We start from the raw sequence: 26,139 nt of genomic DNA on the forward strand, positions 1-26,139 counted from the left end.
GGGACCTAAGTAGAGAGAGATGCCGCATACTGCGTTGGACCCAAGCCAACACACGTGAGAGACACTAGCTCCACGATGGCTGCTGAACTTTGAGGTTGGGCTGTGAGCTTTCCTGTGGCTAGTGATTACAGCACCAGCCTGTGGGAGCCACACTGCTCCAGCGTCCCTTTTCATTGACACTTGCAGGGTAGAACACCTAGATGCCATGGTGTTATTTGTAGACTCTCATGGCAAATGGATATAGGAAAAAGTAAAATTTTGTGCTAAATCAGACTTCATCTCATTCTCATGTACCCACGTAATAGTACAATGAGATTTAAGAAAATAAAATGTAAGATTGCAAACAGAAGATTACATATTAGCTTTTTTAAGGGATCTGTTTATTTATTTATTTATTTATTTATTTATTTATTTATGTGCATTGCTATTATGCCTGCATGCATATCTGTGTGAGGGTGCATGAGCCCCTGGAACTGGGGTTACAGACAGTTGTGAGCTGCCATGCGGGTGCTGGGAATTGAACCCGGGTCCTCTGGAAGAACAGTCAGTACTCTTACCCCTGGGCCATCTCTCCAGTCTTTAAATTTGTTTTGTGAAAAATGCCAAAAAAAAAAGAAACGTCCTTCTATTTTTCATGGATTCAGCTCATACAATGTGGGGGTTCCATGTAGGTAGACACTGAAATACCTCAGTGTACCCCACATTCTCTTTCTTAGCAAACACACTTTTCATTGAAATCGTAAGGCATGCATGCATTATGTTATCAGTTAGCAAGACACAGCCACACCCTACCTCTTGCACTGTGTGAGTCCACAAGTCACTCGAACGCTCTTCAGGGAAGACCTCAGCGCTATGCCACAAGGAGTCTGACCATCTGTCAACCCCGCTCCAGATGTTCTAGCTCCAGGTCTACTTAGGCTTCTGAGCTGAGGACGACAAAGGGGCTCTGGGCAATGACTGACAGTAACTGATATGAAGGGCCGGCCAGCTCTGCCTGTCTTGGGGCTGTTGCAGTGACCGGCCTCAGCTATATACTCCCACTGAGCAGGCAGAAATTTCGCCAACTCCACCCAGTGTCTTGACAGCTATTCTTGGACAGTCCTCGACCCTCTTCTCCTTCTAGATAGCTGTCCCCAAGAGTCTTTGTTCTCCTTCATTACACATCTGCCTCTGACCCAGCTAACCAGAGGTATGAAGACAAGGGTGCAGCTTGACGTGACCATCAGAGCATACTCCAGGGGCAGCAGGCAAAGACAAGATTATGCAGTCTCCCGGAAGTCAGTGTCAGGAGCCAGGTTGCTATGTGGCTGTACTTTGGATAGTACTCTGAGGTTGTCATTGTGTCTGATTTTTTTTTAATTCAAGAATCCACATCCTTTCACATTCCAGGAAAACAGAATGAATCTTCTTCAGCTTAAGCTTCCAATACAACACAGGACAAAGAGATAATCATACCATTACATAGACTTGCCCATCTATTAACAGCTAAGGCTAGGACAGGCTGCAGTCATTGCTGCTTCCGTTTGTTTCCAGCTTCTCACGGTTTTCCACTTTAACTTCTGCTAGACCTGAGTCTCCAGGGGTAGATCAACCTTTACGGTTATTGCAGAGGACATGGACTGCTTTCAGACAACCACGGATGGATCATCGACAGCACCACCTGTGCTAAGCGAATCTTTCCAGAGTTCTAGTTAAATCAATTCCCCAGCTCTGCCTAGGGAAATGAGCATCTTGTCACACTCCCCGGCCCCCGGTCCAAGTTTTTCTTCACTCGTTAACTGCTCTATAGTTCATTAGTATATAGAAAAACCCCTGCTTCTTAAGCTCCCAATAGCCTGTGACCTCACTCACTAACTATATTGTTCAAAATTTCTGTTTTGATTTTTACTTTCCTACCCAATTTAAGAGTGCACTTCAAAACAATAAAGGGAAACTTGAAGACATTTCTAATACAGACACTGGTGAGTCTTGTTTGCAGTCCTGATGAGAGGGCCCTCCATCTTTGTGAATAATTATGAAAAGATAATTCTCCATTCCTCCAGCTTGCTGGAGATTGCTGTGTTGTCTGCCATACACGGCTTTATTTCAAACCCTGGAAGTAAAAATATTGGTCCAGACGCCGGGCGTTGGTGGCACACGCCTTTAATCCCAGCACTTGGGAGGCAGAGGCAGGCGGATCTCTGTGAGTTCGAGGCCAGCCTGGTCTACAAAGTGAGTTCCAGGACAGCCTCCAAAGCTACAGAGAAACCCTGTCTCAAAAAACAAAAACAAAAAAAACAAAAAAAAAATATTGGTCCAGAATAGTCAGTCTTTTCTTCCTACTCCTACAGTCATGGGAGAAAGATCAATGACATCAGGATTCTTATACTTTAAAACATCATTTTCCCCCTTTAATGCAAGGATGTGTCCATATCATTGACGAGTTTATAGGTTGTCTTAGTGTGGGGAGGGGATCGAATGCTGTCCTGTACTCTGTTAAGAAATGTGAATGAGATGTATAGATGGACTTATATAAAAGAGTTTTATAATTATGTACTTCAAAATCTAAATGATGAGCATTTTACCCCTCAAGTATCTTAAAGTTGTTTTGTGGCTGATGTTTTAGAGCAGGTGCTATAAGAAAGCATATTCTTTGTTAATATGGGTGGATTTTTTTGAGGCCTCGTCTGAAAGCCACAATGGAGTTTTGCAGCATGTGGCAGAGTTGTGTTTAATTAAATATGCTTAAAATGTGGACTTACTGTTCAAGAACATTAAAATGAACCCCCCTCAGCACACCTTTGTGGATGGAAAAGCCAAGGCAATGATCTGGGAAGAGATTTTCTGGTTCCTCCATCTGGTAGATCTGTGGCTTTTTACCCTAGTCTAATTTTCTGCACTCTGGGTAGCCTGGACTATTGATTTTCACAGACCATCAACAAACTGACCTGTAATTTACCCATCACCAGTAAAGAGGTCGTCGCCCACAAAGGGACACTTCATTTCCCTCAACAACCCATCTGTCTCAGTGAGTTCAAATTTTAGCATCCATGCATTTAAAAATCCATCCAACCAACATCTGCTGGAGGAGCAGGATCCTTAGCGGCCTTCAGGGAGTGTAGTCACAGGAGGAGCCCAGCGCAGCACCACAGGGAGAGTGCAGAGTTAGGGGCAGGCACCCTTTAACCCACTACTGAAGGAGGCTGGCCAAGAGAACAGAGCTCCCTCTGCCTCAGGAGAGAGTGCCATGCCCAACGCCACACCGCTGAGTGTGTAAGACAGTCTTAGGAAATAGATTTTACTTTGAACAGAGGACTTGATCTACAATTTGAAACCCTCAGAAGGTTCTAGTAGGACAAATAGCCAGTGGGAAGTGTGGGCTTGCAAGGTCTCTTCCTGCCTCTGCCATGGCCTTTGGAGAACCCCAATAAGTCACAGAAACTCTCACCCCCAGGTGTTTCAGTTGTAAAGTCAGGGGTGGGGTGTAATGTGTAGTCTTCCTGCCAGCCTGGTTCCAGAGCCACATAAGTCCCAAATGAACACACAGGAGGCTATATTAATTATGAAGCTGTTGGACATTTGCTATGGTTTCTAACCGGCTGGCTCTGACTTAATCATTGACCCATAATCACCAATATATATTTTTATAAGGACTTATCTTTCCGAGAAAGACAGATTTTTGTTCTCTCCTCCAGGGATCATGTCTCAACGACTCCCTTCACTACATTTCCCAGAATCCTCCTAGACTCCTAGTCCCAACTATCTTGCTTCCCTGTTGGCTAACAGTGCTTTATTCAAACCAATTAGACACATATTTACAGAATGACATCTCCCAACAATGGGGCCTGATACAGTTTCAAGGAGCCTATGGGTCTAGGGAGCCTCATGTACTGTCAACTGTACAAGGAAATCAACTGTATAGAAATTCTAAGTTTTAGTTCCCCTCAATCAGAGCTGGGTTGAGAGTTAATAGAGCTAAGTTAGGGAGATACCAGCAGCTCACACTTCCCTGTGACTTCCTTTCATTTTCTTAATAGAACCTTTATAATTTATTGTTTCAAGCATTACATTCAGTCACTTAAATAATGCTGTAGACTATATATTATTCATTTCATTTTAAAAATTAGGGAACTGGGGGACTGGAGAGATGGCTCAGAGGTTAAGAGCATTGACTGCTCTCCCAAAGGTCCTGAGTTCAATTCCCAGCAACCACATGGTTGCTCACAACCGTCTATAATGAGATCTGGTGCCCTCTTCTGACCTGCAGTCAAATATGCAGACGGAATACTGTGTACATAATAAATAAACCATTTTTTTAATGAGAGAACTGGGCCCACAACATTTGAGATATTTGTCCTTCCTGTCATACATGGAAAGCAGTAGGGTGGGATATGACTTGAATATATATGAAGCCAAAGCCTAACTTCTGCCTATTATGTCAATCCAAAGCACATTCCTATTAGACAGTTCCTTTCCACAATCAAGGAGACATGTCTATTGTGAGGAGTCCTCAGCATCTTCCCCACTCACCACCAAGCCCCTCGAGCATTTATTTTCTGGCTCATTCTCCATCTTTGCTTTTGAAATCAGAACATTTTTGTACTTAGGAGCTTGAGTTGTTGGGGAAAAGAAACTGGGGAAGAGAGTTGATTGAGTAATTTCTTAGAGACACCGAGTGCCTTTGCTTCTATCCAGAATCAGGATGGAAATTACCTTGCTTACCATTTCACGCATGCTTGGGAGGAAAGTTATGTGGCATGCCTTGCAAGCCACAGAAATATTCTTAAACAAATTCAGGAAGGAAGGATCTTAGGTAAGGACTGATAGCATGCTTCATGGAATTTCAAGACTACAGCTAAAGCAGGCCAGACTTCACAAGCCCAAGAACCAAAAGGCGTTTCTGGCTCCACGTGGCTTTAATGGCCCAAGGGCTAACAGTTTATGAACCCTTATCCTAGAGTTCCAACTGGTTGTCTGACTCAGCAGTCAGGGCATCTGCTCCTCTCTATGTCCAGTTGTAGCCAGATCAATATGCTAATAATTATTTTCTTCTACTTTACCCCTCAAGCAAGTGGGTAGTTTTTGTTTTTGTTTGTATTTTGCTTAGTCATAACTTAATCTTGGCAAGAGCCCTCACAGCCTCTACTCTACTTCCTCCTAACTCTATCCCCCCTCTCTCTTTCACACATACACACTCTCTCTCATATACACATACACTCTCTCCTCCTCTTTCTCTCTCTCTCATGTACATAGGCACTCTCTTACTCACACACATACTCTCTCTCTCTCTCTCTCTCTGTCTCTCTCTGTCTCTCTGTCTCTCTGTCTCTCTCTCTCTCTCTCTCTCTCTCTCACACACACACACACACACACACTTGGTTTTTGCCTTGTGAGACCAAGTTTCCCTGTATAGGTTAGGGATGCTCTGGAACCCACTGGGTAGACCTGGCTGGCCTCAGTCTTGGAATTCTGCCTCAGACTCTCATTTGCTGGGATTACAGATGTATACCTCTCGATTTCTCTTTACACACCATTATATCTCCATTCCTTATGCTAACTACTTTTATGAATTCATGTTTCCCAAGTAAAATCCCCAAGGAACTGTTCCAGATCTTGTTTCATATGGCAACATGAATCTTCCTAGTCTTCTAGGTCCTTCCCACCAGATCAAGGTGAGTACACGATTCAGTGTGGACATGATTTATGATATAGACCAGAATGGAAATATGGGCTGAGCCATCACCAGGGAGCCATTGGTTCCATTTAGAAAGGTATGAGGATCATAATCGACCTAGTTTTTATGACTAATATTGATCTATCTGGAACAGCTTTTCCCTACACGAGATCTGCTGGTCAATAGCTCTCCTGGATGGATGCTAGTTGAGGTTAACACAATCTCTGTAAGCTTTGGAAGGGGGTCTTGTTGCAACTTTTTTTTTTTTGGTTTTTTGAGACAGGGTTTCTCTGTATTGTTTTGGAGGCTGTCGGTCCAGCCCAGCCTCGAACTCACAGAGATCTGCCTGCCTCTGCCTCCTGAGTGCTGGGATTAAAGGCGTGCGCCACCACCGCCTGGCTTGTTGCAACTTTTGATATAATAAAGTGCATCTTGAATAACCAAGGTGAGAACAAGGAGTTATGTTTTCTTTAGTGTAGCACAGGCTGCCTTTCCCATAAGCCCCAGCACACTTCGAAGGTTGCTTTCTCTCAACACATATATTTCTTTGGCCAAAGGCTACATGAACAGGGTGATTATGGTCGTGGTGGGCTATGGGAATGAGCCGGACCTAGGGATGACAGGCAAACTGTAAGAATGAGGGAGTTAATATTTCTCAAAGCAGTACTCAACCAAGCCTAGAGGAGAAGGCAGAAATGTCCTTTGTGGCCTCCTAGTTAGGGAACTAAAGCACATGTCTTGGTACTGTCCTGACTGCCCTCTTTTTCTGTGGTAACTGGCTTGATTGTCCACCCTATATCAGGTCCCTAGCCTTCTCTGCCTCTCTTCATCACTCTGTTGATGGTTTTCTTAGGTCCACTCCCTGAATAAACCATCTATTCTTTAACCCTCGACCCAAGGCGTGCATTAGAACCCAAACCAAAACTTCCCTTTCTATTTCTGACAGGACAGCACATCTATTAACATCTAATAAGTCCCTAGAAATATTGACTTAAGGTACGCAGAAGCTAGGGAAAGTGACCTTTGCCTCAGAGTAATTGAGGTTCCCGAGGTTTGTTGAATGTAAAATGTACAGTGTGAGCATTCCTGATTTCTTCATGAGTAGAATTTGAAGATGTTTAGATCTTAGCTGTGTAATCATTCCATTTTTATTTTACCCCTTTGTTACTCTCTTTCTGAAATATGGTTTATATTGCTACGTTTCACAAGAAAGACACAGAGCATTTTTCTCAGTTTTGTAAGTCCTGATCGTGTTTTGAGCCTTAGGTGTCATCTTGGAGATTCTATGAGTTATTTCATACATGTTTGTGATATTAACATAGAGTATACTTTGGTCCATGAGTATAAGAATTTTTCCCATCATGTGATTTAGAATTATAATGGTTTTTCAAGTCAATGTGTATTTTTCAAAGTTTTCAACAAATAGGTTGTCTGATTTGCAATTGTTAGTAATTAATTGTTAGTGATGTTGGTTTTCAAATACTGAGGTGATTTCTTTTCTTCCTTCCTTCCTTCCTTCCTTCCTTCCTTTCTTTCTTTCTTTCTTTTAGACAGGGTCTCACTACTTAGTTCTGGATGTCCTGGAATTCACTTTGTAGACCAGGCTGGCCTTGAACTCATAGAGACCTACCTGCCACTGCCTCCCAAGCACTGGGATTACAGATAAGCACAACTACACCTGGCTCCGGAGTACTTTTATATTGGGTTCTTCAGATACTTAGGGAACTAGACAGAAGGGAAAATAAAGTGTGTTTTTAAGGAATTTGGAACACCTCACAAATATAATTCTATCTCCGTTAGATAATTTAAGATATATCCAACTAGTTGTAAATTGATTTTAAAGGTTCTTCCACTCATATACTTATCCAGGAAACTCCAACCCAACTGTCCTGTGTGGTAATACATTGTTTATGATTTATTAAAGTTTGTCTGAGGATTCAGAAAGCAAATCCAGCCACAAGCTATAGAGGTCAGGCAGTGGTGGTACACACCTTTAATACAAGGACTCAGGATTAAGAAGCAGACAGATCTGTTAGTTCAAGGCCACACTGACTATACAAAATTGATCTCTAGTCCTAAAAGAAACAGCTTAAACGAAGGTGATCTCAGCACCTGGGATCACACATGGAGTAATATGGCTGGATAGAGAAAGGAATAAAAGACAGGAGGAGACAGGAACTGAGAGCCTTTTGCCTCTGAGGATTTGTGGAGACAGGGTTATCATTTCAGCTGGGTAGAGGTAAGATCTACTGGCTTGGCTGTTTTGCTTCTTTGATCTTCAGCTTGAAGCTTAAACCCCAATATCTGTCTCTGGGTCTTTTATTTTTCGTGCTACAGTCCTGAATACCAAAGGAATTTTATTCTCAAACACCTCAAAGCAAGGAGTTCCAGGGCTTGGTGACTATAGGAATTGCTAGTCCGTTCACTTACAGTAAGACACTGGACTCCAGCTATCTTTCTGTCATCTCCAATGTGTTGGTTTCTTCCAGAGGTTAGCTCACCCTGAGAAGAAGGAAGGAAGGGGAGTGATTTTTCTCATGTGCTTCTTTAAAACCAAGCTGTTCTGAGAAGGTCTCTGTAGACTTTCCCGTTAGTTCATTGGGCAGAATGGCGTCACATGCCCCACAATGGACCTGAGATATCATTGCCTTTATTGACTTGATCTAATCCAATTTTGCTAAAGACTTGCATAGAGAAAGGAAAGTCCAAAGACAATCTCAGAGTCCTCAGAAAGCGAACATAGTAGGGCTAACTGTTGGCTAGCCAACAACGGTCTGCTACCACCCTCCATTCTGTTTGCTTTGGGATCACCAGTGTAGAGTTCTTAGAGAACTTCTTCTGTAATAGTCATTCAGGTAAAGAAACAGCCATTAAAGGACCAGCAACAATGACACCATGCTGTGACATGAAGATGGCTACTGAGCATCATGTGGCAGTATTCCAAACTCCAAACATAGAGTTCGTTGTAGAGAGAGTAGGGGAGCTGGGGGGTTCTCCCTACTTACAGTGTGTGGGTTAACCTTAAGTGATAAATTAGTTCTCTGAGGCGTAGTTTGAAATGACCTGCCAATTAAAGATTTCTTCAAGCTGTAAATCAAAAGTGTGCTATGAGGGTTCAATTGTGTGTGTGTGTGTGTGTGTGTGTGTGTGTGTGTGTTATGTTTATGTATGTACAGTACACATTGGCCTGGAGCTTGCAGAGTAGGCTAGACTGGCCATCCAGTGAGCCCCAGTATCACTCCACCAAGCACAGTAGACTCTGGGGAGTAAAATTCAGGTTCTTATGCTCGCAAAGCAAGAACTTAACCAGCTGAGCCCTCTCCCTAGCCCAGATAAAATCCAGCTGTGCTTGTGGTGTATTCACAACATTCTGGAGTCTGAAACAGGAGGCCTTGAATTTGAGACTAGCCAGTCTGCACGAAAAGTGAGCCAATAAGACCAAAAGGGTTGGATGTGGTGGTGCATGCCTGTAATCGCAGGACTCTGGAGGCAGAGACAGGTAGATCTTTCTGAGTTCAAGATCAGCTTGGTCTATATAATAAGACCCTATCTCAAAACAAAACAAAACAAGTCCAAAACCTAATAGGTCAAGCTGATATAACAGATAATAAAAAAAACATTCAACCAAATTGATTCAAGAAATTGTGAACTATCAAATGGCCTATGCATGAGAAATTTTAATTATTTTTAAATTAACAAATCTATTCATGATGTGCAGTAGATGTTTGAATAGCTATATATATACATATATATACCTATTTTGTGTGAAGAATATTTAAAACCTATTCTGTTAATAGATTTTAAATTTGCAGTACTTATTATTAATTGTACTTACCATGTTATAAGAAACATTTAAAAATTATTTTATGTATATGGTATTTTGCCTGTATGTCTGTACACCATGTATACACAGTACCTATGAAGGCCAGGAGAGAGCATTGGATCCTCTGGAACTAGAATTGTAGACAGTTCTTAGTTGCTGTGTAGGTTCTGGAGACTGAACCCAGGTCACCTAGAAGAGCAGCCAGTGTGCTCTTGACTACAAAGCCCAAGAAGACATTTTTTTCAAGGGACAATAATGTGCCATTTATAGAAGTGAAATTTTCACTCCAGTCTTGACCGTGGGCTGGCAGAGGTTCTCAGGGAGAACAGCTGGGAGGAATGTTGCCAATGACTAAGAAGCTTAGTGCCTCCAAATGATGCTCAGAAGGGGTGTGGATGTCCATGTATTATTGCCTTCCCTCCCAACTTCCAGATCAGATAAATGGGGCTTTGTTGGCTGAGAATACCAACTTGAATGTTGCTGCTGTGCTGCTGTTGTTGCTATTATTGTAGGAGGAAAACGGAACTCCGCCATTAGCCATGTGACTTATTAGAGGCACATACAGATGAGGTAATAAAAGGGCGGTTTACTACACCGCTAACCAAACCCACTTTAGGCATGACTAAAGACATCTTTGGACATAGGCGGTGAACTATGTCACTAGCCAGGACCACTTTTGGGCATGGCTAGAGGCATTACAGAGGAAGGTATAAAAGACTGAACAATGGAAGTCTCGCTCTTTTTTTCCAGCTTTCTGGCTTCCAGTTCAGTGGCTGAAAACTACTCGGCTCATCTGGGTTACTTGTTTGTCTCTTGTGAGTAATTTCTACAATAAATACTTATTTTCACTTTCAATAAGTGTGCCGTTTATATTATTTTGATTTGTTTTTGAGGCAGAGTCTTACTTTGTAGCCCAGGCTGGTTTAGAATTTGCTACAAGGTCAGGCTGGCCGTGAACTTGCGATCCTTCCACTTTTACCCAACTGCTAGGATGCCAGTCACTTACCACTGTGCCCAGCTGATCTGTTGACTTGTATATTACTACAGCTGGAATTCATGCTCTTGGTCTGTCTGCAGGTCAGCTTCCTGTGTTATGACAAGCTTTTTACTGGGTCTGATTGCATTGGAAGTCTTGGTTTTTACTGGGTCTGATTGCCTCGGAAGTCTTGGTCACCTACATGAGTCCTCGTTTGCTCAAACGTGCACATGTCTTAGACCTCCAAGTAGCCTACCAGAAAACCATTTTCCACTCATTAGTAGGTTGCTGTGACCTACTCTCTCATCTCTTCAGAGCCTGAATTATTCATCTCCAGCCTTGGTGCAAGGCTCCAGGTGCCCATGCTGAAAAGAGCTCTGTTGACCTTGAGAATTTGTGTGTGTTATAATACGGATGTCATTAAAATATCACATTTGCCTGCTGAGAACAACATTATACTATTTATGAAACCATATAATTTCAATGGCTAAACTCAGCAAGATTTTATTGCTTTCTCCACCTGTAATCACAGAAGTGCTGACTCATCACCGGGGGATGTTGCTCACCAGTGAGCGGCTTCGCTGCACATCGGCAGTGAGTCTTGTTTCTCATCATTTCTATGTAACCTTTTTGTCTTTTTTAAGCAGTTAAATAGCCTCTTTCTAAAAGGTTATAATTAATTAAAGGTTCAAATTAACACCAGGAAACTTTCATGTTACAAAATTCTCAGTACCTCTGTGGCTACAAAGGGCTATATTTTTAATACCATCGTGATAAATTAAAATTCATGAATGCTTTTAAAATTTTTATAGGTATTTTAACAGTTGATTTCACTTTCTCTGAAGATAATGCTGAAGGAAGACTTCTTTGATGTACTGAAGTGATTTTTGTTTCTGTTTCCTGACCCACAGCTCTGGCTTCTTTTATTTATTTCACAACACACACACACACACACACACACACACACACACACGTATGTCTTTTAAAAAATTGGAATGCTTAAGTGATTTTGTAATTCCCTTAAAAGCCTTTGTCAGGCTCAAACGGCCATTTGTATTTCATTATGTCTTGTTTTTGTTTGTTTCTTTCTTAGTACGCAGTCTCAAGTATAACTCAGGCCCGCCTCCAGTTCGAGATCCTTCTCCTGACTCAGCCTCCTGAGTTGCTGGGGTTTGCTGCAGCGGCTTGATCCACACTATGATTTCTCCCCTCTGGGGAGGGGAGAAAAGACATGGAAATGGACAGATGGGTCGTCTGGTCCCCATTTTCACTTCCACTGCAGTTGACACCACACTGTCAAGGTCAGACGAGGGTCTGAGCCACAGGAATAGATTCAATTCTCTCTCCCCGCCTTCGCATAAACAGAGAGAGGGCATGGAGTCGCCCTTCGGACCGCAAATGGCACAGGTACGCAAGTGTGACACCTGATGGAGTAAATGACCTTTTTACCTGTGAGGATATTAGATCTACATCATTTATGCCCCTCCTCCAACCTGTTAACCTCCACTGTGCCCTGGAGCAATTATTTCCACTGGCTAATGACATGTTATATGAAGAACCATTTCCTTTTTATTCTTGGCAAATCTGCCTTTCAATTTCATTTGGATACCATCTTTGTCTTACATAGTGAGATAATGTAGACTTGAATTAACTGTCCCAAGATTGATAAAAGTTGATGTGTTGGCTGCACTTTGAGCTACCCTTCAAGCTTATAAATGGAATTTGCTGTTTTCTTCTTAAAAGGGTAGTTATAAAAGATAATTGATTATTTTGGTAAAGACTGGCTTCCCTTAGTAGGAAAGAGATGGAATGTTACAAAATGACATTTATGACCTCATGCTATTTACATAGAATGGAGCAGAAAAAAAATAAACCAACAATACTCCAACAAGGGGAGAAAACTAAGAAATTCTGGTAAAACATAGTCACTCATTTTCCCTTTGTTGAGTGGAGACCATGTACTTACCTGCTGGCCAAGAAATCCGGCAAGTGGATTTATTAATCATTTCAGGAAAATGAAGAGCGGCTTTCAAGACAACATCCTCTCCTTGGCTTTGCAGAATCTTTTTAGGTTTTACTGTTAATAACATTAAATAGGAGATGGGCAGTAAAGATATTGAAGCTGAGTCTATTATGAGAAACAGCACACATGGAGTACGGGCTCCCCGCCACTTAACTCGGCTCTCTGTGTACATATCTTTCCATTCAGATTTTTTTATTACTGTTTGCTTAGGGGGGAAGTCTCCACTGCAAGAATGTGGCAGGAGTACATTAGCCGGCCTTCCAGGGCTCTCTCTGTTCATCAGGCCCGTGGACGGCTCCCAACTTTGTAGTTCCTTGCTAGCTGGGGTTGGAGGCTGCTGCTGGCCGAAACCCAATCTCTTTGCAATAAAGGAGCCATTTGACCACATTGTATTTACTGGGGCCCTTTCTGAACCAATCAGAGACTGCCCTTGGCAGAGGGGATGAGGAGAAGTTTATAATGGGATCACTTTTGTTTGCAATTTGTTTCTAATAGATGCCAATAAGCCAGTTAACTAGGCTCCAGTTAATGGACATTTTATTGTTTCTCCCACCAACCCCACCCCAGCCATACACATGACCTTTCCTTAGAAGCCTTGTGATGCCCCCTGGTAGCCCGAGGGCTCTCTCTGCTCTAGAGAACTTGTTTGCCAGCTCTGTGTGGCCCAGCAGGCCCCAGTACTTTGATCATCCTGTCAGTGGGAAATTTACAGAACATTCGGGCTTTGGTTCCATGTGTATTTCTCCAAATATAATATCTCCCTCAAGAAATCAATGATAAGCTGTTAAACTAAAGAGCATGGTAACATCCACAGCGCAGTAAATTAATGGCCTTTTGTGGATAGATGGTTACAGATTTCATCATAAAAAATGGATAAAAGATTACATATCACGCAGAGCGAAACTTTTAATAACTCAACATGACTTTTCTTAATGGGTTTTATTCATTTTAATCATTATAGTGTCAATGATGATTATAGCCTTATTAGATTGTAGTGATTGAGGGGCCTGTTTATGAGATATTGAAAATCTCAGGCAGCTCAGAATAGCCTGGCGGCCTGTGTGGGTTTGATGTGTGACTTTATCTGAAGGAGTGGGGCTTGTCAGGAGCGTTTCAATTAATACTTTTACTAAATTGCTCCTGTCTTTGGTGACCTAGGTCACAGATGACTTAAAGATTCCACAACATCAGCTTTTCAAAACAGTTGGGCTGCAGCCGTGTAAATCAGAGGAGCTTGTGAGTGAGTGCTAGTGTTTAAATCAGGGCCAGGCAGGCAGGGCCTCCGCAAATGCTCAGTCCCTTCCTCTTCACTCTCAGCCTCTGTGGAGCTGCCCCAGGAAGGAGCTAATTTAACAACATTTTAATAACTGGATTACATGTTGGACGCAAGAATCTGAGCCTCTGTTCCCCTCACCCCGTCACATAGAAAGCCAGGACTCTGAAGTAATTAATAAGGCGCTATTGCAGAGAAATGCCCCAAGCAGAGTCATCTGGAAGAAATTATTAAAATAAAGGTGTCGGTGATGTTCCCAAGATGAAAAATGTGCTAACAATAAATAATCCTACCAGCGTCTTCAGCGGGGCTGAGGCAAGAGCACCACCCAGCTGATCCCCTCTTGATTTAATATTGATTCTTCAGAATGTCTATTTCCATTATACGCAATTCTGTCACCTAAAAATCATTCCAGATGTTTCTCTGTGAGGGAAGTCATCTGTCACAGGACTCTGAAAAGCAGAGTGTCATGGAGCCCTGAATGAGCTGGGTAGTGCATTTTCTGGCTGGTGAGCTAGTATTATCCTAGTCTCCATTTCTTCATCAGTAGAAATGGAGGTAATAACAAATCTGCCCTATTTTCCACCTAAGATGATGATGTTGATGATAATGATGATGATGATTATTTTATTTTCAAATACAAATTCTCACTCCATAGCCCAGGTTGTCCTTGAATTCGTTCCTTCTGCCCCAGTATCCAGTGCCAGGATTGCAAGTGTGCGCCACCACACTGGGCTCCTAATGGATTACTAAGAGCCACGGAGAAACCGAGGCCAAGGGTGGGTCTGGGGAGAAGAGTCGGGTGTTAAGGGACCTGCTGCCCAAGTCTGACCACCTCAGTTTGGCTGCATAGAAGCACACAGTAACACACTAGTCTGGAATCCCAGTGTGCCTGGAGATGGGAGGCAGAGACAGGAGAATCCCCAGAAACAGCTTGCCTGGCATTGACAGCAGTGACCTACAGAGACTGTGACTCAAACAAGGAAGATTTCAAGGACTGACATCCAAGGCTGTTCCCTGACCTTCATGTGTGTGTCATGGTATGCATGTGCCCTCCACATATTCACACATGACACACGCACACGCATCATGATAAAAATGTAACAAGTCTAGGGGGAATGGGGGGCTCTGGCTCAGCAGTGGAGCACTGGTCTAGCCTGTTTACAGCCTATTCCAACAAGGCCACACCTCCTACCACACCTATAAACCGTAATTCAGTTCCCTTGCGTTTTTGAAACACTTGTGTTTAAATCTCTGACCCTGAGGTCTCCATGTTGTCAGGCAGCCCAAGCTAGGTTGTGGGGAGAAGCCACAGATCCAGACCCTGCGTCTTAGTCAGGGTTTCTATCGCTGTGACAAAACACCGTGGCCCAAAAGCAAGTTATGGAGAAAAGGGTTCGTTAGGCTCACACTTTCACATGGCTGTTCATGACTGAAGGAAACCAGGACAGGAAGGCAGGGCAGGATCCCAGAGGCAGGAGCTGATGCAGAGGCCGTGGAGAGGTGCTGCCCTGGCCTCCCATGGCTCGTTCAGCCTCTGTCTTATAGAACCCAGGACCAGCAGCCTGAGAATGGCACCACCCAAGAAAATACCTCACAGCTGGAGCTCCTGGAGGCATTTCCTGAGCTGAAGCTCCTTTCTCCGATGACTCTAGCTTGTGTCAAGTCAGAACTAGCCAGTACACGCTGGTACTACACCGAGAGAGATGCCTGGTCATCTCACAGCTGCTCTGCCCTGTCTTCCTTTTCAGCCCCAACAACCTCCCAACTACAGCTAGGATGTGCCTTGCCTAGACCTGTATGTCTGAGTCCTCCCCAAACTCCTGACTCAAAGGAATGACGTAATGATGATTGTGACATGCCCGCCTTTATATTCCATCACGTAGAACCTGCACTCACCATCTCCTGCCCTTCCCACAGAATCACCTAGACCAGTCCCTCATCACACAGGAAGCCCAACCAGCGTGCTTGGATGACAGAAAAATCAACACCATGGCAACAGGTTTGGTGGCCAAGGCTAGCACTTTCAATCTTGTTAGGTCAGAATTCTGTGGCAATAGATAGATAAATACGACTCAGGGGACTCTAGGAACATGCCTCCCTCAGAGACAAAACAATAACAAGAAACAGCAGACACTTTTGCAGATTGCTCAGATGGCTTCTTTGTCCAATTTTACTGTTTGTCTTTTCAGTTCAGTAGCTTGTGTCTTTTTTCTCAAAAGAGTAAATGAACATTATCTTGCAAGTTTCTTTTCTCGTCTGGCTGGTGCTACCCAGTTTCTGCTGGAAGCCTTTTAGGTTTTAACTTCTGCTAACCCTTAGGCAACACTAAAGGGGCCCAGGGAACTGCTGATTTACACATTCGGGGAGATACTGCCTTCCGATTCTTACAGCCTTTTACATGTTCCTTTTTTCAATTTTATCTATTGCAGAGGAAAAGAAATCAGACTCTTTATAAATTGCCTGTTAATATTCAATTTCTTATATCATTGTATTATCAACAGATAACCACAATTGCTGCATGGGACAATAACACAAGATGCATTAACTATCAATAGACAGGGACACAAATAGATAACAAAGATAATATACATGAAAAATAGTCTGCCAAGCAGCGCCAGCCCCAACGAGTGTGAATTTACAGTTTCCTACAGTAGTCATGAAGGCTCCCATTGTTGATCACTCTCTGATTGCTCCGTTTCCACTGCAGACAAACTGCTCTAAATGGACACAAAGACGGTAAGTGAACCATCTATCACCCCTTTTTATTTTTATTCTGGGCTAAGAGAATTGGCAGAAGGAGAACAGTGAATGGCGGTTCCTGCTGGTTCTGTGTCAGCGGACCCTTTTAACACACCGAAGGCAGTGTGAATTATTTAAGGCACAGAACGGGAAGCAGGACTTTGCTGTCTTACTGAAGCTTAATGCCAAATGCTTCCCCATTCTCCTACGCAGTCGACTTAGACAACAAGGTTTTGTTGTTCAAAAACAATCAGTGTGAGAACGTTTGGCAGTGAGACAGAGTGGCTGAGTCAGGGATCAAGGAGCCAATAACAAGAATAAATATTGCAGATACAGAGAACTCAGAAACAATTTTGGTTCTTCTGGGAATCTTACACGGGTCCCTTTAGGTAAGTTTAGCTGTTTCACACGGCCATGGGTAACATTCCACAGACATCTCAAACCCACCGTACATAAGATAAGGTTCATTAGCATATTCTGCCCTAAATATCTCATAACTAAACAAATCAGCTCTGTACCCTTTCATCACGGTTTTGGTTTTTTCTTGGGGGGAGTGTCTTTTTTTGTTTGTTTTCTATTACTTCCATTTTATTTTTTTAATTTAAATTAGAAACAAGGTTGATTCACATGTCAATCCGAGCTCCCTCCCCCTCCCCTCCTCCTGCACCCTCTCACCAACCCTCATCCCCCTTCCCCCAATCCCCACTCCTTTCCCCAGGGAGGGTGATGCCCTCCATGGGAGGTACCCATAGTCTGTCATTTCATCCAGGGCGGAACCTAGGCCCTCCCCCAAGAGTCCTGGCTGAGAGAGCATCTCTCATTGTGGGATGGGCACCTAGGGATAAATACTGATCTACTACCCAAGGCCCCATAGATGACCTAGGCCTCCTCACTGACACACACACTCAGGGGGTCTGGATTCCCAGCCATCAGTCTGAGACCCATGAGCTCCTTTGGCGGGGGTCTTGATGGCATTGTAATTGTCCCCTGTACAGAGCTTAAAGCCCTATTCTTCCTCTGTCCACTCACTGTATCCTATCATTGCCAAGAGAGACAGAGTCACCGCTAGGCAGACAAAACAGGAACTTTAGGATGCCCTTGTGCATGGACTTTCCCAGGTGTTTTTTGGGGGTGGGTGGTAATGCGTTCACAAGGCTGTAGGTTTTAGGGGTTTTGAAAAGAGCAGGCTGTTTAAGCTGATGCCTCTTTCTAGTCTACCTTCTCCTCACCTGCACTTGCCCCCTGTCAATGTCAATTTGGGCACAGGGTGGGGAACGTTGAATTGATCCTGGGGTCACATGGGGCGTGTGTTTGGGAGGCGCTGCTATTTATGCTCCATTACTGCCAGTTGTCACAGGGTGGGGGGTGGCATACAGCATTTTTCTTTCTTCTACTGTGCTGGCTAGCCTGGTATTGGGCCGCAGAGAACTGAGGCCAGTAGCACATGGCACTGTGTGACTATGAGGAGTAACAGAACATACATATGGGGGGCTGTGGTCTGTGGACTATTCTTTTTGTTCTCGTTGAGCATGTAAGGTTGCAAGCACGGGGTCACTCATCACTGGTACTTGATCAACATACTGGTTTTGTCCTTTCAGGAGTCTGCTCAGGGGCTAGTGACATGGCTTATCAGTTAAAGGTGCTTGCTGCCAAGCCTGATGATCTCAGTTGAAATACACACACACACACACACACACACACACACACACACACACACACACACACACACAGAGAGAGAGAGAGAGAGAGAGAGACAGAGACAGAGACAGAGACAGAGAGAGACAGAGACAGAGAGAGACAGAGAGAGAGAGTCAGACAGAGGCAGAGAAACAAAATGTATATATAGCTGTGATTATATTACAGATCTTAGAATCAAGGATAATTAAAGCTTGTCAGCCTATGTTTATAGGCCCAGACCTATAGAAGGCATGTCTATAATAACTGATGACAGAAAGGAACAGATGGAGGTGTTTCTTCATCTAAAAACAATCTTAGAAACCCACACGGCTTCCCCAGTAGCAATCTGCCATTCAAAAGAAGCTTTTGGCCATGAGGTGGCTGAGCAAATCAAAATCCAAGCTCACTACCAGAGCCAAGGAGAGCACTGGCTTCTGTAAGTTGTCCCCTGACCTCCTCCTCATACTCACTATGTGGTATACACACATATACACTTGCTCACCCCACAAGCAAACAAACAAGTAGAATAAGGGAGAATTTTCTTATCATTAGCATATGCTATGAGAAAACAACTTTGATCAACCTCCAGAGGAAAGATGGAATGATTCTTGGTAATTGATATTCTAAAATACTTGGCATATGAAGAAATAAAGAATATAAAGTGAAAAGTAAAAATTAGGATTATAGATGCTTGTCTGGAAGTTCATTAAAAATATGAGAAATTTTAGTTACATTGGTGTTAATTGTTTTCTCCATTTTATACTTCACTTTTTCTTTTCTGAAATAAATTATTTACTCTGGACGCACTATAGTTTGAATTTGAAATGCTCCCCCACAGTCTCATATCTTGCAATTTGAGTCCCCACCCTGTGACCCTCTTGTGAAGGCTGAGGAATCTTTTTTTTTTTTTTTTGGTTTTTCGAGACAGGGTTTCTCTGTGGCTTTGGAGGCTGTCCTGGAACTCGCTTGGTAATCCAGGCTGGTCTCGAACTCACAGAGATCCCCCTGCCTCTGCCTCCCGAGTGCTGGGATTAAAGGCATGCGCCACCAACGCCCGGCAAGGCTGAGGAATCTTTAAGCAGTTGAGTTCGACTGGACAAGTCACCGGGAGCCAAGTTGACTTTGACTTTGACCCCAACCCCTGCTTCCTGGCTTCACACAACACGGACAGAAGCTGTTGCCTGCCATACAGACAGTGCCTTCATGCTGTCCCCACCAGGATGGGTCACAATCCTTGAAACCAGGAGCCCAAATCCACCTTTTGCCCTTAAGTGGATTCTGTCAGGTATTTCGTCATAGTGATGAGAGCAGTAATAAACACACAGACCCCACATTTTATTTTTTCTTTAAAAGAACCCCCCAGTTGTATATGCCTCAAATTACAGTAAGCTTGGGTGCACCTTGGCACAACCCCTCAGATTCTTCCTCTAAGCTTGCTGTCTTAGTTAGGGTTTCTATTGTTGTGATAAAATAGCATGACTAAAAGACATTTGGGACAGAAACGGAGGGCAGGGCAGGGACCTGGATGCAGGGGCCATGGAGGGGTGCTGCCTACTGGCTTGCTCAGCCTGCTTTTGTATAAAACCCAGGACCATCAGCCCAGGGTGGTCCACCCACAGTGGGCTGGACACTCCCTGTTAATCACAAATAAAATGCCCTACAGGCTTGCACACAGCCTGCTGTTATAGAGACATTTTCTCCGAAGTCCCGCTTCTCAGACGACTTTAGCTTGTTTCAAGTTGACGTAAGACTAGCCAGCACAGTGGTCTTTAACTTCGCCTCAGCTTTCCATTTGTCACCAACACCAGTTTTCTTCTGACTTCCTTTATTTTTGTGTGACCCAGCCGAGGAAGGGCCTAAAATAGCTTTGGTGGCAAACTTTCCTTGAGAGCACCCATCCTCACGATATTCTTCTTCTTAATAATAGCAGTAAGTACAGTTCTGGCCGTACTTGCTGGGTGCCTGGTACATTTCGTACACTATCTTAATTGACCCAGTCACTCTGGGAAGTAGGTCTTACTACCACTCACTGTACAGATGAGGAAACCAAGACCCAAGTGTTGAAGGAGCTTGCCCAAGCACACAGTCAAGATCCAACTTGTTTCTCCTAACTCATTCTGATTGTAGCATATGACATCTCTCTCTGTGTCTCTCTCTGTCTCTGTCTCTCTGTCTCTGTCTCTGTCTCTCTGTCTCTCTCTCTCTCTCTCACACACACACACAGTCTCTCTCGATGAGAGAAACCTAGGTGCTGTTCCTTTTGTATATGAATGTATCGTAATTCAGTCAAGTAGAACTCCTGATGGCTTCCAAGTGTGATATGTCACTTCCGTGTGCAGACCTTTCCCTCCATAGTAACCTTTCTGTCCTCTGGAATCCTTGCATACACAATTGCATGCTTCCTTCATAGTGCCCTGATACATGGGTTAGCCCCTCTGTACTTTCCAATGCACTCAGTCCTGCTGAGCAGTCAGTGCCTTTGGTAGGAGTCAGACGGTCATTCCTATTTACCTGCTTATGGCCAGCTCATTATACTTTTCCTATTGTACCATCATGGAATGTTCACTATTTCTCCATTCCATTTATTTGATCTTTGTAGCTGGGCTCATCGAGTGAAGGTGCTTGCTGGAGCAAACCCAGTGCATTAGATACTTTGCTGTTGCTGTGACAAAATGCAGAATCAGTTTAAAGAAGGAGTAGTCCATTTTGCCTTATGGTTCCAGAGGAGTAGAGTCCATGACTGTGGGGATAGTATGGCATGGCTTGATGGCAGCAGTGGGAAGCTAACTTGTCACATCTTTATCCACACACAAAAGAGAGAGAGAAGGGGGCAGGGAGTGAATAAAATGGGGGGCAGGAGATTGGGTAAGCCCACCTCCAATGATTGGCTTCTTCCAGCAAGGCTGAACCTCCTAAAAGTTTCATAGCCTCCCCCCAAACAGCGCCACCTACTGGTGGCCAAGCGTTCAAACATATGAGCCAGTGGAGGACATTTCTTACTGAAGGTGCTAAACCCCACTAGAACACACATAGAGGAGGGTGGAGACAAATGACTTCATATAGTTGTCCTCTGACTTTGGCATGCCTCTGTGGCATGTTCACTCCCCCCCACACACACCACAAATGTACTTTTTGAAAAGATGGAATGATGAAATAAGATTTTATGAATAATTTATTACAAACTAAAAGTAACTAGAAGTGTAAATGTAGCTAGGTCTTTGAGCCTATAAAAGTAGGATTTCCCACCCATGTTCCATTGCTGATTGGCTGGACATTACTGATGCAAATACCACTGTGCCAGATGTGTAATTGGACAGCCACTGCCAATTAAATGAGGCAGGAGATTAAAAGGGTCCAGGAGATAATTGATTCTCCAAATTAGTAACTCAATTGGTCAAAATTACAATACCTGTTGAAGTTACTTTAAATTATGCTCTGATAGTAATTAGAGGCTTCACTCCGTGTTCTATGAAATATTTCCCTTTGCCGATGAAGTACTAAGGGACTGGCAATTTAGGCAAATAAATGATCATTACTGGATGAAAGTCATTAAATTAATATAAAATGTAATGGTAGTAAATTCTCTGGTAAAAGAAAATGGTTTAATATCTCTTCAGGGACGTAGCCAAAATTCATTCTGCAAATATTTGGACACACTTTCCGAAGGTCCAGCGGCCCATTCCATTTTACAGATTGGTTTGATGGCTTCAGAAAGTCATCTTTTTTCTTTTACTGTGGCAATAAGTAATGGCGTCTATTCCACGCCTTTGTCATACCTAATTGACACTTTATAGTTCCCGAAGGGCAATTGGACAAAGACTTTTAAAAAGCTGAATTGGAAATGACTAATAAGGATTTTAAAAAGGAACTGAGAGGTTGCAGAGCCCGCGAAGCTGGATGCTATCTATTCTCTACCGTTAGCGTGAAGGCGACTTGCAGCAGTCCTCAGGATGACATCTTGCTGAAAGCCGCGCTGTCTCAAGGCCTAACTTTGACGGACCGTGTCATCGTCCCTACTGCGACACAGGCAGTGTGGTCTATGTCTCTTAGATGCTGCTGACCAAATCTTCATAAGCAACGCTGTCGTTCGTTAGGAAAAGAATTCTCCCAGCACCACAGAGTACACATACCAAGGAAAATGAGCCAGAAACAGCAATTGTGGCTTCACGCAGTGGGAAAATTCCACTTGTCGTGAGGCAATGAGAGGGTGATGGAATTTCTGGCATCCTAATGTGGCTCCATAGGAAAGAAGACTACGGTGCACCTACGACCCAATCATCTGCAAAGCATTCATTTGTTTCACTGAAAAGAAAAACCGGAAGTCCCTCCCTCCCTCCCTCCAGAGCAAGTTCTGCACCATGGTGCTTTTCTCCAGTGGACAATTAGACTGAATTAAATGGAAGTCACAGTCAGGTTGTGTCCAGAATCCCGGGACATGTGAACACTGCTTCCAAGCATAACCCTCCACTTCAGCGCAAGCAATGTGAAAGAGAAATCTGGTGTTTGGAATATGTTTTGACAAAGTGGTCCTGGGTGAGAACACTTCGCAAGGAGACCACACATTTCTGTGTCTGGGTCTTAGGAACTGGATAATCTAAGCCTCGCTCCTTGGCTGCCAGTGAGACGCTGCATCCTATTTTAAACGGTGAGCAGCTGCTTTATAAATGTTTTCAAAATAAATGTTCTGAATGTCGGTTTGGTTTCTGGGTTAAATTGCCTCTAAATTACCCCGTTCTAAAGCAGCATTTCCAAAGCTTTGGGAAGCCCTGTCTGGGGCCTGTCTAGACCTCAGAATTGGCCTGGTTTGTTTTAAAGTTCCAGCAAGAGCTAGGCTCAGTGGGTCTGCTGAGTGCCGGGGAGACACATGTGTGTGAGACTTGATGTAGAGTCCAAAGGTACCGCTTGGTTTTGTTTTCTTTATACCATGTGGAAAAATAATTTCAAAGTGATATCATGGTGTATTTCTGGAATGACATCATCCCTCGGCTTTAGAGCTTCACGAGTGAAGACAGACGAAGCGGCGGCTCCAAACCAGTGGTGCAGTGGCGCGCATCCAGTGGCACTGGAAGTCTGGTCCCAGTTCCACCCTTAACAACGCCCCCTGCTGGTCTTCAGAGGTGCCCCACTTTCTCAGATCCATCTCTAAAGCGAGGTGTTTGGAATCAAAGTAATCCCCTCCTACCATCTCTCGGGTTTTGTGAGTCTGTGACTTTACAAAAAAGTGCTGACGGGTTATCTAAATTTTAGTGTATGTTGTTTGTTCTTACTGGAAAACAAACCAACAATTCAGCGCTAATTACATACAGGGAAAAGCTGCAACCTAGGAAGGACAGCTGGGCAGACCAGAGTTCATAAATACGGGTTTATGGAGACTCAGAAGCTCATGCAATTGGGGCATAGAGCCAGCTGGAGTTAGCATCTGTCATTGCTTTTCAAACATAGGCATACTTCAGTTATCCTTTAAAAAATAAATAATAAAGCTTCAGAGAGAGCTAGAAACATTGATCAAATCAATTAGCGCACAGCCTAGCAGGTCTGCTTTGCATGCATGTGCCAGGCTGGAACATTCATTAGTATAGGTAAGCCCTGTCAGGGCTGGGTTGTGTAATCGTTTGGCATGTATGACTTCTGCGTGGCTTTAATTACCGTCTCATGAGCACCTGTGGGATAAGCCAGCACTGTGTGTCCACTGAGCCCACATTTCACCCTGAAGGGATGGAGGGTGTCACTTATGCCTGTGGCCTAGTCCTTTCAAGTCAGACTGAACGGTGGATTGGAAACTGAGGGCAAGAGCCTTAGGCACCATACTGAACTCTGTCATCCCGGTCAGTCAGAAGCAAAAGCCGTTTGCAAGTCAGCGGTGAGCAAGGAGACTCAAGGCACACCACAGCAGTACTTCTTCTCCGTCTGTGTGTCTGTCCAGGTAAGAATTAAACATCAAACAAAGAGCGATGTCTACTTTTGAAAAGTATGACTGCTAACACACAACAATAGCACAGATTAGTAAGAGTCAGGGGTATCTTTACACAGCGTGCACACATGGTGTCCTGATACTGTCTGTCCATTTTTATTCTAACCCCCTTCCCAACTGTTGGTGTTTCCTTTTCTACTTCCAGGTCTTTTGTGTTTTGTTTTGTTATCCCCGTATCTTCACAGTCTTTACTTAAGAAAGAAGACAAAGTTCACTTAGGTAATGGAGGAGTCCACTCTTTCAAACAGACTCGTTGTCCCTTTAAACTCATCTGTGCACCAACTTGGTGATAGGACTCCTTTTTTTTAATCCACCTCTGTTCCTGAGGCTCTGTCTCAAGTGAATGCACCTGACTAGAGTTTGGAGGACTCTATGATAGAGGGGAGATTCACAACAGCAAGCTATCTTATGGATATACCTGTTTATTCATTCTGTTTTATTTTTATTTCATATTTTGCAGTGTTGGGATGGAACCCAGGGTTCCACAAGCTCTGAATGTGCTCTTCCGCCTGAGCCACATCCCCAGTCCACAATCCACAGGCAACCATTTTAGAGGGTCTGGTTCTGGAGTATTTATTATATTAAAATGTTATACAACCTGCCCCCCCTCTCACACACACACACCACACACACACACACACACACACACACACACTCACTCACTCACACATGCCTTTTCTCCCCCCCCCTTCCCATTCTCTCTCCCTCTTCCTCTCTTTTCCTCTCCTAGTTTCCAAGTGCTGAGCCCAGTCCAGAGGACTAAATACCCTCCATGCACTGAGTAGGCTCTTTTCACCCAGCCTTTCTTCTGCTTCTTGGCAACAACAAACTTCCCTTCTGTCTCTGTGGGCAAGCTTATTCTGGAGGTGTTTCATGGTTTTGGGGTGTGTGTGGGGTACTTTAACATCAAAGTACTCAGCTCCCAAGGGGAGTGCAGGAAAGCAGTGTGTCTTTGATTATTCTGTATTTACCTGTCCAGGCCTCTTGCTTCCTTTTCCTGAGACACAGCCACCTGCAGACCAGGACAGAGCAGCTCAGGGAAGAATGAAGCCCATTTTAGAGTTCCAGGAAAGGTGTAAGCATGGCCAAATCAAATTATTTGACTTGGAATCTGGCCACATTTAAAGCTAATTAAAGGGGATCATGAACAAAGTGAGGAATGTGTTCTTGGCTGCCAGTGAGTTATCAGTGTAGTAAATTCCGGCTGTGAGTTCCCCAGCCTCTGGAGAAGGATGCCCTTGCGTTCTGAGCAGCATGCTCAGCTTCTAAGTGCAGAGGAAAACCCAGACTCTGGGGAAAGGCTGTGGCTTGAGAGGTCGCTGCTACAGTCTGTGGGAATAGAAACAGGGCCCGGCCGGCTCAGGAGCCATGCTGAGATTCAACAGACTCACAAGGGAGTCTTCTCCACCCCACCCCATCCTAATTTGGACAGTCAAGTCTTACAGGTGAACTGGAATCATTTCTGTACAGGTGTAGAGAAGAAAAGGAAAGTCAGATGGACGGACACACAAGAACCACACTGTGGCGTTCTTCCCAAGAACCTGGGGCCTCTAAGAGGGCAAGGCTAGGAAGGGAAAAAGGAAACTTCGGGCAACAACAACATGCAAAAAGCAAGTCTCTTCCTGTCTCTTATACGCATTATTTTTCAATGGCCAAATGCTCCCAAACACTCCCTGTTTCATGATTATATACACAACCTTCACAAACTCCTCTGTCTCCTTGTTGGCCCAGGCCTTTCCTCTTCTTCAGCTAAGCAACAAACCGTGTCTCAGATGGAAGTGCATGAATTCTTTCAAAACCTGTGATTTTTTTATTTCCTTTGGAAAGACTTTGTCTTTATTCATAGGAGGTCGCGTAGCATATAAAAATTTAAAAATTTCTAACCCACAACTAAAAACAATAGCTCGCCTTTCTCCCGTATGTCCGGATGATACAATACATAGAAATTCTACTCCCTGTCATCCAGCCTTTCAAATGTGGCAACAGTGAACACTGGCTGGC

The 26,139-nt window shown here is 43.8% G+C and overlaps 1 long non-coding RNA gene across 1 annotated transcript; it reads left to right on the forward strand.

The window, feature by feature from the left end:
• The first annotated feature begins 15,636 nt into the window (after positions 1–15,636).
• LOC121137104 lies at positions 15,637–22,854 on the forward strand. Its single transcript, XR_005874330.1, has 3 exons — positions 15,637–15,750; positions 16,253–16,487; positions 21,785–22,854. It is a non-coding gene; the product is annotated as an uncharacterized LOC121137104 (long non-coding RNA).
• Positions 22,855–26,139: the final 3,285 nt, after the last annotated feature.

This window comes from Mesocricetus auratus, unplaced genomic scaffold, assembly GCF_017639785.1.
Source record: "Mesocricetus auratus isolate SY011 unplaced genomic scaffold, BCM_Maur_2.0 Super-Scaffold_100676, whole genome shotgun sequence".
Lineage (NCBI taxonomy): Eukaryota > Metazoa > Chordata > Mammalia > Rodentia > Cricetidae > Mesocricetus > Mesocricetus auratus.